Source organism: Gorilla gorilla, chromosome 13, assembly GCF_029281585.2.
Source record: "Gorilla gorilla gorilla isolate KB3781 chromosome 13, NHGRI_mGorGor1-v2.1_pri, whole genome shotgun sequence".
Taxonomy (NCBI): Eukaryota; Metazoa; Chordata; class Mammalia; order Primates; family Hominidae; genus Gorilla; species Gorilla gorilla.
This window is the reverse complement of record NC_073237.2, coordinates 72,453,099-72,467,132: the sequence shown is the minus strand read 5'-3', so window position 1 is coordinate 72,467,132 and position 14,034 is coordinate 72,453,099. Positions and strand designations below refer to the sequence as shown.

At 40.5% G+C, this 14,034-nt stretch overlaps 1 protein-coding gene across 1 annotated transcript in view; it reads right to left on the bottom strand.

The window, feature by feature from the left end:
• PCSK5 (proprotein convertase subtilisin/kexin type 5) overlaps positions 1 to 14,034 on the bottom strand; it is a 460,751-nt gene that overhangs the window by 98,070 nt on the left and 348,647 nt on the right. The gene's annotated exons all lie outside the window — the stretch shown is intronic.

Here is a 14,034-nt window from a genome sequence, read left to right as displayed (position 1 = left end):
ACATTAGAATTGGTCAGGGAGTTTTTTAAAATTATTATTTTTATTTTTTTTGAGAGAGTCTCATTCTGTTGCCCAGGCTGGAGTGCAGTGGCATGATCACAGCTCACTGAAACCTCAATTTCCCGGGCTCAGGCAATCATCCCACCTCAGCCTCCCTAGTAGCGGGGACTACAGGTCTGTACTACCACACTCAATTAATTTTTGTATTTTTAGTAGAGATGGGCTTTCACCATGTTGCCCAGGCTGATCTCAAACTCCTGGCCTCAAGTGATCCACCCACCTCAGTCTCCCAAGGTGTTGGGATTACAGGCATGAGCCACCATGCCTGGCCAGAGCGTTTTTAAAAAATACTGATGCCCACACCTCACTCCAGACTAATTAAATCAGAAACATTGGGAGTAGGTGTCAGCATCTGCATTTTACAGCTCCGCAGGATCCTAATGTGTACCCAGAGCTGAGAACCTCTGGCCTATCGCATTTGCATGTGAGCCGCTTACGAGCAAAGAACAAGTTTTATTCATCTTTATATCCCCATGCCTAGCCTGATGTAGATGCTCAGGAAATATTTCTTGAATCTAACTCAAAAACTGAGAGATGCTGTTCAGATTCCCAAGACGTGTCTTATACGGGCTAATACATTTTTTAGGCAGCAAACAAAGGCAAGAGACAGCAGCACTTGCTATTGTCACAGTAGGCATTTGAAAAATGGCATTAAAGAAGGGTCAAGGTCCTTTTAGCTGACAGCCTACCTATTGACTATAAGGCATTGACCACTGGTCCTCTTCTTGACTCATCAGTTGCCAGAGATAAAAGAAGTGAGATAACAGAATACTTGGGGAAATTTCATCTTTTTTTTTTTTTTTAAATAGTGACTTCTTCAAAAGAGTTGCTGTGAGAGAAGAAAAAAGTTAGACATTTCCAAGGTAAGACAATGGACAAGTTCAGAGGAGCAGAAGAGAAATAATTTATTGAAGCATATCAGGCACACATTTGGGACTATTTCATGTACAAACACACAATGTGAAAGCTCAGAATACGCCAGCAACAGTCCCATGACCAATAGTCATTCCCCTATGAGACTGTCACCATTACACACAATCATTATTTTCTCTCTTTTCTGCAGGCACATGGTAAGATTGCACCTCCCCACTCTCTGATCCCAGGCGTAATCATGTAACTTGCTTTAGCCAAAAATACGTAAGCAGGAGGTACAAGTACCACATCCTGGAGAAACCTCTAAGAGCCAGTGTCTGCTTTGTCTCTGCCATGGCAAGATAGTGGCTGCTCTATCAACCTGGTCCTGAATTAAGGATCACACAGAGCAGAGTTCTCAGCTCACCCATGATGAAGATGTAGCATGAGAGAGAAATAAACCTGTGTTGTTTGAAATCACCGAGATTTGGGAAATACAACCCTGTGTATCCTAGTGTTTACTTATAATAAAGAGCTTCTAAGCCAACTACTTCCTTTGTGAAGACAGGGAGCAAAGTTATGCACAAGGTTGCTCCAAACAAACTGCTTCTGAACTACTCTGTCATTTCCCATATGCATAAAATTGGTCACATTTCAACATTTCTCTAACCCTCAGTTTCCCCATATGTAAAAATTGTTGGGTTGCAGATGTGAAAACACATCACGTACATTAAGCGTGTAGCCTGGTGATGCTCGATAAATATTAGGCTATACAGTCCTATTATATGTGGAATAAACAGAACAAGTGATAGGAAAGCAGAAAGCACAAAAGTACACAATAAATATGCGCCAAATGAATCGATGAAGAAAGCCAGGATGAGTAAGGGACAATGAAACAGCACAATGTCTGCAAGTTCTTCCAACTTTGTGTTCTCTTTTTTAAAGGTTTTATGTCTTCTTAGTACCCACCTGTGAAATGAGGTATCATTTAGACAATGAGGGGGCAGGGAGGCTCTAATGAATACAAACTAGAAACAATCAGTTTATAATTTTTTTAAAGACAGAACTGTCTAATGGAGCTTGTTTCTCTTATCTTCAGAAGACTATTGACATTGCATTTATATTCTAAACCGTCCTCTGAAGCTGGCTCTGAGTTTGGCCTTAAAAAAAAAAAGAGGAAGAAGAAGAAGAGGCATCCTGAATGTCCCTTCCCCATCTGCCCATGGAGACGATGGTCAGTAACTCCCTGGGTCATGCACTAAGGTTGGCTACACAGTGGATGATGCACTAGGTCCCTGAAAAGACGATGCTTTATGAATGCTGAGTAGCAGTTTTACAATCAGCCACTTCCTTCCAATTTAAAGGAGACACACTGCTGGTATATATTTTATTCTGCAATATATTTGGTTTGGAAGGTACCAAAATGGTTTGACACCGTTCTTGTGCCTCTGAAAGTATGTGGAAATGTTCCAGTGAGAGATCTGAGTAAAAGTGAAATAAATAGCAGTCAATGTCCACAGTATTTAACTTGAAAACCTTGCATATCTGCTGCATTAGCAAATTACAGAGTGAACTTCATGTCTTTCATATCGCCAATACTTTTTCTATGAACTAGGGTCTCACTTCCTGTGGAAAGATGGAGTAGTAAGAGTAAATGAGGTTGGTTCTCTAAGTCCTAGATTTGAAGCTTGAATTTAATGTGGGTTGAGATGAAAAGGGTTAGGGTGTCTTCTGCCAATCACATACTTATAATAGAACCCACTTCCCACAGAGCACGAAGGTCCTTTGTAGAGGTAAACGAAACTGAAGGAAGGTAAAGTGGTGGGGAGGATGCCACGGCTAACTGAAAATATGCTCACTGACTCTCTCAGTCTTGCTGCTGTAGAGCTCTCCCCTGTGTGCTCAATCCCATCTCAGAACCTTCCAGATGTAGGTCTTGAAGGCTGACAGCTCTAGATGAGCAGTGAACCCAAATTAATTTGCATGACTATGAAGAACAGTGTCACTGTTTGACTGGTTGAGTCAGTTATGTCATTGGGCATGAAGCTGTAGCCAAAACTAAGTATGATGGCTTTAGTATGAAGGACTGAGGAAAGGGGCAGAAAAGAAGACTTTCTTTATCTTATTATTATTATTATTATTATTTTTTTTTTCTGAGACAGAGTCTCGCTTCTGTCACACAGGCTGGAGTGCAGTGGCACGCGATCGTGGCTCACTGCAAGCTCCGCCTCCCGGGTTCACGCCTTTCTCCTGACTCAGCCTCCCGAGTAGCTGGGACTACAGGCACCCGCCACCATGCCCGGCTAATTTTTTGTATTTTTAGTAGAGACGGGGTTTCACCATGTTAGCGAGGATGGTCTCGATCTCCTGACCTTGGGATCCCGCCCACCTCGGCCTCCCAAAGTGCTGGGATTACAGGTGTGAGCCACCGTGCCCGGCCTCTTTTATCTTTTTATAATTGCAAAAAAGCATAATATCCTGCTCTAGAATCAGAAGGGAAGAACATTAGCTGGTATGATTGGAATGTAATAAAATACATGAGTTTTGGTCTGGGGCTATTCAGGGTCAAGTCCTGATTCTACTAGTTACCAGCCTAGTGAACTTATCCACATTTCTAAATGTTCTGACCTTTATGTCTTCAGCTGAAAAATGAGAACAATAATTATTATATCTATTCCATAGAGTTAAGTCAGGTAATATACTTAAAAAACTTAGCACAGCACCTGGCACATTAGTAAGTATTCAATAAATGCTAGCAATTCAGTTACTGTATTATACAGAATCAGCAAAGAGAATATTAATGGAATCATTCTAATGTTGAAGTACTTTTCTTTTTCTTTCTGTCTTTTTTTTTTTTTTTGAGACCGAGTCTCGCTCTGTCACCCAGGCTGGAGTGCAGTGGCACAATCTCGGCTCACTGCAAGCTCCGCCCCTCCAGGTTTAAGCAATTCTCCGTCTCAGCCTCCAGAGTAGCTGGGATTACAGGTGCGTGCCACCACGCCTGGCTAATTTTTTTGTATTTTTAATAGAGACGGGTTTTCACCATCTTGGCCAGGCTGGTCTTGAACTCCTGACCTTGTGATCCACCCGCCTCGGCCTCCCAAAGTGCTGGGATTACAGGCGTGAGCCACTGTGCCTGGCCTTCTTTCTTTCTTTAGAGATGGGGTCTAACTCAGTCACCCAGGCTAGAGTGCAGTGGCGTGATCATAGCTCACTGCAGCTTTGAACTCCTGGGCTTAAGTGTTCCTCCCACCTCAGTATCCCAAGCAGCTAGAACTAGAGCCATGCACACCACACCTTGACAATTTTTAAATTTTGTGTACAAATGGTATCTGGCTATGTTGCCCAGGCTGGTCTCGAACTCCTGGCCTGAAGCCATCCTCCTGTCTTGGCCTCCCAAAGTGCTGGGATTACAGGTCTGAGCTACCACGCTTGGACTACTTTTCAAGCCAGATTGATTGAAATACAATTTTCATAGAGTAACATTTGCCCTTTTTATGTGTACAGTTCTATAAATTTTGACAAATGCATATAGTCATGCAATCACTCCAACAATCAAGATATAGGACATTTCTAAAACCCCAAATAGCTCTATCAGGCCCTTTATTTTTATTATAATGTGGTTATTACTAACGTAAAGTCCGTAATTTATTCAGCTTTCTTTAGTTTTTACCTAGTGTCTTTTCTCTGTTTCAGAATCCCACCCGAGATGCCACATTACATTTACTCATCATATCTCCTTAGGCTCCTTTCGGCTGTGACAGTTTCTCAGACTTGACTTGTTTAATGAACTGGACAGTTTTGAGTATTAATCGGGTATTTTACAAAATGTCCCTCCGTTGGGATTTGTCTGATATTTTCTTCACTACTAGACTGGGGTCATGGTTTTTTGGCAGAAAGACTATAGAGGTAAAATGGTTCTCATTGCATTGTATCAAAAGTACATTCAATCCATATGATTTATCCCTGGTGCTGTTTCCCTTAATCACATGTATGACGTAGTGTTTGTCAGCTTTCTACACTGTAAAGTCCTTCTGCCCCTGCCCTTTCCATACTGTGCTCTTGGATAAAAGTCACCGGTAAGAAGTAGTAGGGAGTGATGCTCCACTTTCTTTCTTTTTTTGAGACAGAGTCTCACTCTGTCACCAGGCTGGAGAGCAGCAGTGCCATCTCGGCTCACTGCAACCTCTGCCTCCCAGGTTCAAGTGATTCTCCTGGCTCAGCCTCCTGAGTAGCTGGGACTACAAGCACGCACCACCACGCCCAGCTAATTTTTGTATTTTTAGAGACAGGGTTTCACCATGTTGGCCAGGATGGTCTCGATCTCTTGACCTCATGATCTGCCTGCCTCAGCCTCCTAAAGTGCTGGGACTACAGGTGTGAGCCACCGTGCCTGGCCTTCACTTTCTTAAAAGAGGAATATTTAAATAAGTTATTTGGTATTCTTTTGCATGAAAGATTTGTCGCCTTCTTCCTATTTACTTATCCACCATTTATTTATATTTGTATGAACTCATGGATACTTATTTTATTCTTTGGGTTATAATCTAATACCATTCTATCCATATTATTGCCCAAATTTTTCCAGCTTAGGCCAGTGAGAGCTCTTCAGTTGGCTCTTGTGTCCCTTTGACATATTTCCATCATTGCGGATTTTTTCCTTTGAGCACCTCCTTACTTTCTGCAGTCAAATGCTTTACCTCTGAGCTATACCCCTTTCTATCCTCCTACATTCTGTCATTACAAGATGCTGCAGGCTCATCCTGTTTATTTCCTGTCCCAGTCCCCAAATCAGCCAATTCTCCAAGGAGCCTTGGTATTGTTTATTGGAGAATGGTATTAGAAACCACAATCAAGGCACTTGTGTTTACTGCTGCTGGGGTATTGTAGCTTCTAAGTCCTTTCTGCTGACAGAGCACTTCAGACATAGAGCACTGTCTCAAAATAAAAATAAAAATACTTATGCATTTTCTTGATTGTTTTATCTCTTTATTCTTTTTTAATTCCCTAATTTTCACTTTTCCCCAAAAATATTGAATTTTCTTTCCAAGTACAGGCCAGTTGTCTTATAGATACCCCACATTCTTGATTTATCTTGTGATTATCTTGAGGCTAAATACGATTTTTCTTGACCTCAGCATTATTGACATTTTGGACTAGGTATTTCTTTGTTGTGGGGGAGCAGTCCTGTGCATCATAGAATATTTAGTAGCATCCTCAACCTCTATCCACCAGATGCAAGTAACAACCTTCCAGTCACGACAATCAAAACTGTCTGAAACATCGACAAGTGTTTCATGGAAGCATAATTGCCTCCAGTTGAAAATTAGTGATCTAGACACTTTCGTCAAGAATACGAGGTGAGGGTTGGGTACGGTGGCTCACACCTGTAATCCCAGTACTTTGGGAGGCCAAGGTGGGAGGATTGCTTGAGGCCAGGAGTTTGAGACTAGCCTGGGCAACATAGCTAGACCCCACCTCTACAAAAAATAAATTAGTCCAGGCTAATAGTGCATGCCTGTAGTCCCAGGAACTTGGGAGTCTGAGGGGGGAGGATCACTTGAGCTCAGGAGCCATGATCAAGCCACTGCACTCAAACCTGGATGACAGGGGGACCCTGTCTCAAAACAAAACAACAAAACAAAAAGAATATGAGGTGATATTATCTACTCGAGTATCACATCAGGAGACATATGATGTCAGGTTTATGGAACTGATAATAGTGATGTTATGTATAATAACTTGTTTAAGTTGGTAACCAGCAAATCTCTTCATTGTAATTAACTATTAATTGTGGTAGTACTTTGAGTCTGTGTGATGATCTTGTTCCATAGCAATTTTCCACCCAGTGTGTTTAAATCTACTTATGATTTGATGATTCTCCTTTGGGTTCATATACTAGGGGATGCAAAATGATGATTTCCTAATTCTTTCCTGAAATACATGACAGCTGAACTTTTTCTGTAAAAAAGAGCTTTCCCTTTTATTCTATTCCCCTCTCTCTTCCTTTTTCTTCACTATTGATGCATGGATTTAAAATATTAATTGAGTTGGAATTATCACCCATTTAAAAAAAATGCTCTAATTGTCCTACATTTGGCTAGTGGGAGTCCATTCACACTACTTACTATGTCATTTGTTATGAATATGTAAAATATTTATCTGGTTCAAATCAAAACTAGAAAGATACAGCTAAAGGTTGGGTGCGGTAGATCATGCCTGTAATCCTAGCACTTTGTGAGGCCGAAATGGGAGGATTGCTTGAGGCCAGGAGTTCAAGACCAGCCTGGTCAATATAGTGCGACCCCATCTCTTAAAAAAAATTAAAAAAAAAATTAAAAAAAAAAAAAGATTAAGGTCGGGAGCGGTGGCTCATGCCTGTAATCCCAGCAATTTGGGAGGCTGAGGCTGGCGGATCACGAGGTCAGGAGTTCAAGACCAGCCTGGCCAACATGGTGAAACCCCATCTCTACTAAAAATACAAAAAATTAATCAGGTGTGGCGGCAGGTGCCTGTAATCCCAGCTACTTGGGAGGCTGAGGCAGGAGAATTGCTTGAATCTGGGAGGCAGAGGTTGCAGTGAGCCAAGATCACGCCGTTGCACTCCAGCCTGGGCGACAGGGCGAGACTCTGTCTCAAAAAAAAAAAAAAGATTAAAAAATAAAAAGATATAGCTAGTGAAGTCCTGCCCATCTCCTTTACCTTTCTCTATAGGTAACCACTTTCATTAGTTTCTTAGTTATCTTTTTTCTCTTTGCCAAAGTAAATAAAAATGTGAATACACTCATACATTTTATCTCACCATTTTCTTACCACAAAGGTAGTGAGAGACAGGACTAGCTGGATTTCCTAGGCCGACTAAGAATCCCTAAGCCTAGCTGGGAAGGTGACTTCATCCACCTTTAAACATGGGGCTTGCAACTTAGCTCACACACGACCAATCAGAGAGCTCACTAAAATGCTAATTAGGCAAAGACAGGAGGTAAAGAAATAGCCAATCATCTATCCCCTGAGAGCACAGAGGGAGGGACAATGATCAGGATATAAACCCAGGCATTCCAGCCAGCAACCGCTACCCTCTTTGGGTCCCCTCCCTTTATATGGGAGGTCTGTTTCCACTCTATTTCACTCTATTAAATCTTGCAACTGCACTCTTCTGGTCCATGTTTGTTACGGCTCAAGCTGAGGTTTCGCTCGCGTCCACCACTACTGTTTGCCACTGTCGCAGACCTGCCGCTGACTTCCATCCCTCCAGATCAGGCAGGGTGTCCACTGTGCTCCTGATCCAGCGAGGTGCCCATTGCCATTCCTGATCTGGCTAAAGGCTTGCCATTGTTCCTGCATGGCTAAGTGCCTAGGTTCATCCTAATCGAGCTGAACACTCGTCACTGGGTTCCACGGTTCTCTTCCGTGACCCACAGCTTCTAATAGAGCTATAACACTCACCTCATGGCCCAAGATTCCGTTCCTTGGAATCCATGAGGCCAAGAACCCCAGGTCAGAGAACATGAGGCTTGCAACCATTTTGGAAGCGGCCTGCCGCCATTTTGGAAGCGGCCTGCCGCCATTTTGGAAGCGGCCTGCCGCCATTTTGGAAGCGGCCCGCCACCATCTTAGGAGCTCTGGGAGCAAGGACCCCCGGTAATAGTAGCATACTATGTGTAGCTTTGTGCCTTGCCTTCCATGTAACAGTGTGTCATGAAATCACCATCAGTTCATACAGATCGTCTTTGCTCTTTTGGTAGCTGCAGAGTGCTTTATTGTGTATATGTACCCCGTTCATTCAACCAGTCTTCCATGGACAAGCATTTAGGTTGTTTCTGATAGTTTACTACCACAAGTAACACCACAATAAATAGCATGGTGAATATGCTGTTTTGAATCTGAGGATGTATGTCACCAGGGTAAATTCCTAGAAGGGGTGTTGTGGGGTCAAAGGGTAAATGCATATGGAGTTGTTACACTGCCAAATTTCCTTCAACAGCCATTGTACCATTTTGTCTTCCCACCAGGAGGCAATAACAGTGGTGTTTGCTTTCCTACAATCTTGCCTATAGAACTTGTAAGCTTTTGAATTTTTGCCAGTCTGATAAATTAGAAATAGTATCTCACGGTAGATTTTTGTTTGTTTTTTTTTTTTTTTTTGAGACGGAATCTCGCTCTGTCACCCAGGGTGGAGTGCAGTGGCGCAATCTCAGCTCACTGCAACTTCTGTCTCCTGGGTTCAAGCGATTCTCCTGCCTCAGCCTCCCAAGTAGTTGGGACTACAGGTTTGAGCCATCATGTTCAGCTAATTTTTGTATTTTTAGTAGAGACAGGGGTTTCACCATGTTGTCCAGGATGGTCTCAAACTCCTGAACTCAAGTGATCTGCCTGCCTCGGCCTCCCAAAGTACAAAGTGCTGGGATTACAGGCGTGAGCCACTGTGCCAGGCATTTCACAGTTTTAATTTGCATTTCCCATACAGTGAACAAGCATCTTTTTCTGATGCTTGAAGGCCATTTGTTTCATGTGATTTTTAAAAACATCTCTCCCTCTGTCCTCGTAATTTCCTGGCTATCACTTTAGATTTGTCTGCTTTATTTTATATCTGGATTTCTGAAATAGTCTTCTGGCTGGTTTATCTACTAAAGCCTCTCTCCCTTTAATTATCCTGAACACAGTTAACGCAATAACCAAATTAACTTCTTAATACCCCCTTCAAGACACCCACTCTCCCACTTCTGTTTTTAAAAGAACCTTCAATGATTCTCTTTTAGTCACAGAATACTTTTAACCTCATTAGTCTGGAATTCAAGATTTTGTTTTCAACCACTTCCCCAAACTTCTCTTTGCCTATTTCCTTATATTTCCTCATTCCTTCTGCAAAATTAGTATACTTGGTGTCTCAAAATCCATAGCAGAAGCCTTTTGTTCCTGCTATTGTCCAAATATAAAGACCCCCTATAGTGCAGCTCTTCTCTCTTATCTGTCTAAATTCTATGTAAACACTAATGTTCACCTCAACTCCCATCTTCTTAAAAGCCTTCCTTGACCACTTCAGTGCCCAGAGGTTCTCTTTTTTTAAAAAATCCTTTTGGTGCATATATTTGTCCCCTTATTTGGCAGTGAATTTATATAGCCTTTCTCTTTTTTTTGCAATTCCTTACAATTTTTAAATTTGGATATATTTTATCCCAAGAGTGGAGACAGCCATTTCAATCTGCAAATACCGATACATTTTCATGATCTCTTTCTAAGTTAAAATAAGGGCACATTAACCACTATATTTATTGATGAGGTAGAAAAGTAAGAACAACTTATGTAATTTGATTAAAATCAATCATCAAGTCAATGGTATATAATCTAAGATGTCTGGATCTCAGGTTATAGTTAAGAGTCATAGCTATTGCTACATTCCCTAAATTAAAACAAACAAACAAACAAAAAATGTGCCTCAAAACATTAGGTAAAAGTTACTCCATTTACTTCTATCCTCAGCTAGTGAAGAAATATAATTTAAAACTTAGATTTATCTTAGTAGTTAAAATTTCCATTCAGGATACTGGTTAGAAAGAGAAAGAATTGACATCAAATATTCTTGGAGCAGAATAGTATCATATAAAATGTTATCTATTTGTTTACAACTTGACAAAGAAGAGAAATCAAATCTCATAATTTAAAAAATCCTTATTTCATCTCAAAGTATTTAATTCAACACTTTCTTCTAGACGAAACAATCATTTTTGGTCATGAGTTTAGTTTTCTGCCCCCTTTTGGGTAATCTTTCCTTGGAATAACAGATAGCTAGGTCCACCCAGGAAATAGATGAGATTCTAGTTAATCTGGAATTTGAGGGTTTTTTTTTTATTAAGTATAAAAGATAGATATTAATGTTCACTAAATAGCTGGAAAGGAATACAAAGCTAAAAAAAAAAAAACCCAGGATTTTCAACAGCTAATTATTACATAATGTAGATGAAATGTCTCACAATAACTGATTTCACTTTTCTCTGACTCCCCTAGAGATCGTCTAGACCTGGCCCAGAGGTGAATCTACTTTATTAAAATGGAATAAAGTTAAGTTCTCTCCAAAGGATGATGTCCCTTCTCACAGGAGGAATCTTGGGGAAATCTATAGTAAATTATTCAAATTTTTCAAGTTTGTATTTATCTCTTTAAAATTATAAAACTTAAACCATGGTCTGATCAAAGCTTCCTTACAGTTCTACTAGTTCCTGAAAAATCATTTTTTAATTTTAAATATTTATTTATTTAGAGAAAGGATCTTGCTCTGTTGCCCAGGCTGGAGTGCAGTGGCATGAATACTGCTCACTGCAGCCTTGACTTCCCAGGCTCAGGTGATCCTCCCACCTCAACTTCCTGAGTAGCTGGGACCACAGGTGCATGCCATCACATTTGGCAAGTTTTCTGTATTTTGTTGTAGAGACAGGGTTTCACCATGCTTCCCAGACTGGTCTCAAACTCCTGGGCTCAAGTGATCTGCCCACCTTGGCCTTTCAAAGTGCTGGAATTATAGGCGTGAGCCATTGCACTTGGCCAAAATCATTTATTTTTGTATTGTATGGTTTATTTTTTCTTCTTCTTGGTTCATAAACAAAGTTTGATTAGAGAAAACAGCAAATCTAAGACCCTGGGTATCCTAAGCCATTCCATCTCTGCTTTGAATTTGGGCAATTCTCAAATTCAATTCAACAAACATTCATGCATTAATTGCATATTTATTATGTCCTGGGCACTCTGCTAGTTCAGAGCATATAAGTCAAAGAGCTTGTTCTCAGGTAGTTTAGTGTCCAGGCAGAAAGGGGTATACATAGCAAATATTACACTAGTCACCTCTAAAAGGTATTCTCACTGGCCTAACAAAGGGAAACTAGAAAAGGGAGAATTTATTCTACTGGAGAGATCAACAAAGGGTTCAGAAATAAGGTGACAATTGGGTTCAGCCAAGTCTATCCAAGAATAAATGAGGCCCGATACATAGAGATGTTATAAATTAAGGGAATTTTAGAATTTAAAATGAGAAATTAGAGGTATTTAGAATGGTCTTGTCACCCTTTCTGGTGGTATCACTGCACTTTATACCTGTCTCTACTCTGGCAGGTTGTCTTCTAAGAGGTTTCATTCCAGGTGTATCACTTGGGACAGATCCTGCTATCCCTTATAGTAGGATCACAGCCATATCACCTTTGAAATTCTCCCCATCAAGGCGAGCACTCAGCACACAGTAGACAAAGTTTCTTAAGTAATGAATGGACTGAAGAGCTTAATAGCGCTTTGTAAAGTAAATCAAGTAAATCAAACTTCCTAATCTATCTTTTTTTGCAAGGTGAGTCTTTTGGATTTTGAGTCCCCAGAGGGTCAGTGTCTGCTGTGGAGTCCATTTCCAGTGACTTCCCCTTGGTCTCATCTTTAGCTGGGTCAGCTAAGTGGAGAATGAGGCCAATGCAAACACCTAGTGACCATGGTTTTCTTGTCACTGTTCCCACCTCCATGATAAGATCCTCACTGATCCTGAAGGAGTTCACACACATTCATACATTCCTGTCAAGGTGTCTTGAAGCTATGGAAGGAAGATCTTCTTTTCTCTATGTGTATCTTGCTGGGTAGACTTGCCCCACTGTCATCACTGAGCAGAGCCAAGAGAGCTCAAACCTCAGATTTTAGATTACACACAACCCGCCTCCAAGATGCACAAAGATGCTAGTATGGGCACAAAACACACAACAGCAAAGATGCCAGAGAAGACCACAGAAATTAGCTGGGGTGTGAAACTTAATGGGAAAATACATCTGAAATGGGCAAACAGTGAAATCAAGATAATCAAAACATTCATCATTGCTCTGTGCAAACTCATCTTCTGTCACTTCACATGAGACAGACACTGGAATTTGCTTATAGTTTTTCACTTCAGTACTTTTATTATTTATGCCTAGGATTATTTTTTGCTTCCCAGGTAATTAGCATTTTACCCTTAAACATCTGACTCTAAATTTTATCTTCTTCTTAAGTGTTTATTAACTTTATTATGAGATTTTATTATCCAGTAATATAAGCATCATTTTATAGTGGAAGATAATGGGGCAATGGTATTTAAGCTTCCAGAAACTGTATTTTCTAGTTACAGATATTATAGAAAATGTATCTTTTCCATTTAAGGCAAAGAGTGGTGGTGATAGCCACAATATAAATTATAATTCATATATAATATTTAAGTATTAATTTCAAATTAGCTCAAAGAGAAGATTTAGAATATTCCTAGCACAAAGAAATGATAAATGTGTGAGGTGATGATATACCAGTTACCCTGACTTGATCATCACACATCATATGCAAATATCAAAGTATCACATGTATCCCCTAAATATGTAAAACTATTGTGTATTAGTAAGAAAAAAATTAAGAAAATCCATTGGGTAAGGCAAATAAAAAGTCTGCTTTATTCTGGCACAATCTTACCCCTAGTAACTTCATGAGTGTTCTATAGAACAGCATTAGCCTCACTGGGCAACTTGTCAGAAACACAAATTCTCAGGCCCACCTTAGACCAGTGAATCAGAATCTGCATTTCAACAAACTCCCCAGGTGATTTGTGCCCACATTGAAGTTTTAGAAGCTTCAGTGGTTGATTAGTCAACCAATCCCAGGGCTTCATGGAAGTTCCATGAAGAAAAATTATTCCATGAACTTTTCAGTTGAGTTTCCTTTCAAAGATCACACATGCGAATTATTTTTTATATGTTGCCTAAACGTACATTAAGAAACAATCCTGGAATTCAGTAACCTCCCTATTTTTCATTTTATCGCCAATGCAATGGTGCCATGTGGTTAACAAACTGTCTCCATCATCTCCTGCAGGCATGTGAGAAGGGAAGAAAGAAGGAGCCACTGACTTGAATTAAAGAGTTACATGTGAGAGTGACAAGTGCTTTGCATTGCATGATGGGGAATTCAACTCCACTGTTACCACGATGCTTGATTCTCTAAGGGTTGTCTTAGCCTCCAAGCAACAGAGTCATTTTTATTTTCATTTTTATTGTTTTAAGATGGAGTCTGGCTCTGTCGCCCAGGCTGGAGTGCAATGGCACGATCTTGGCTCACTGCAACCTCCGACTCCTGGGT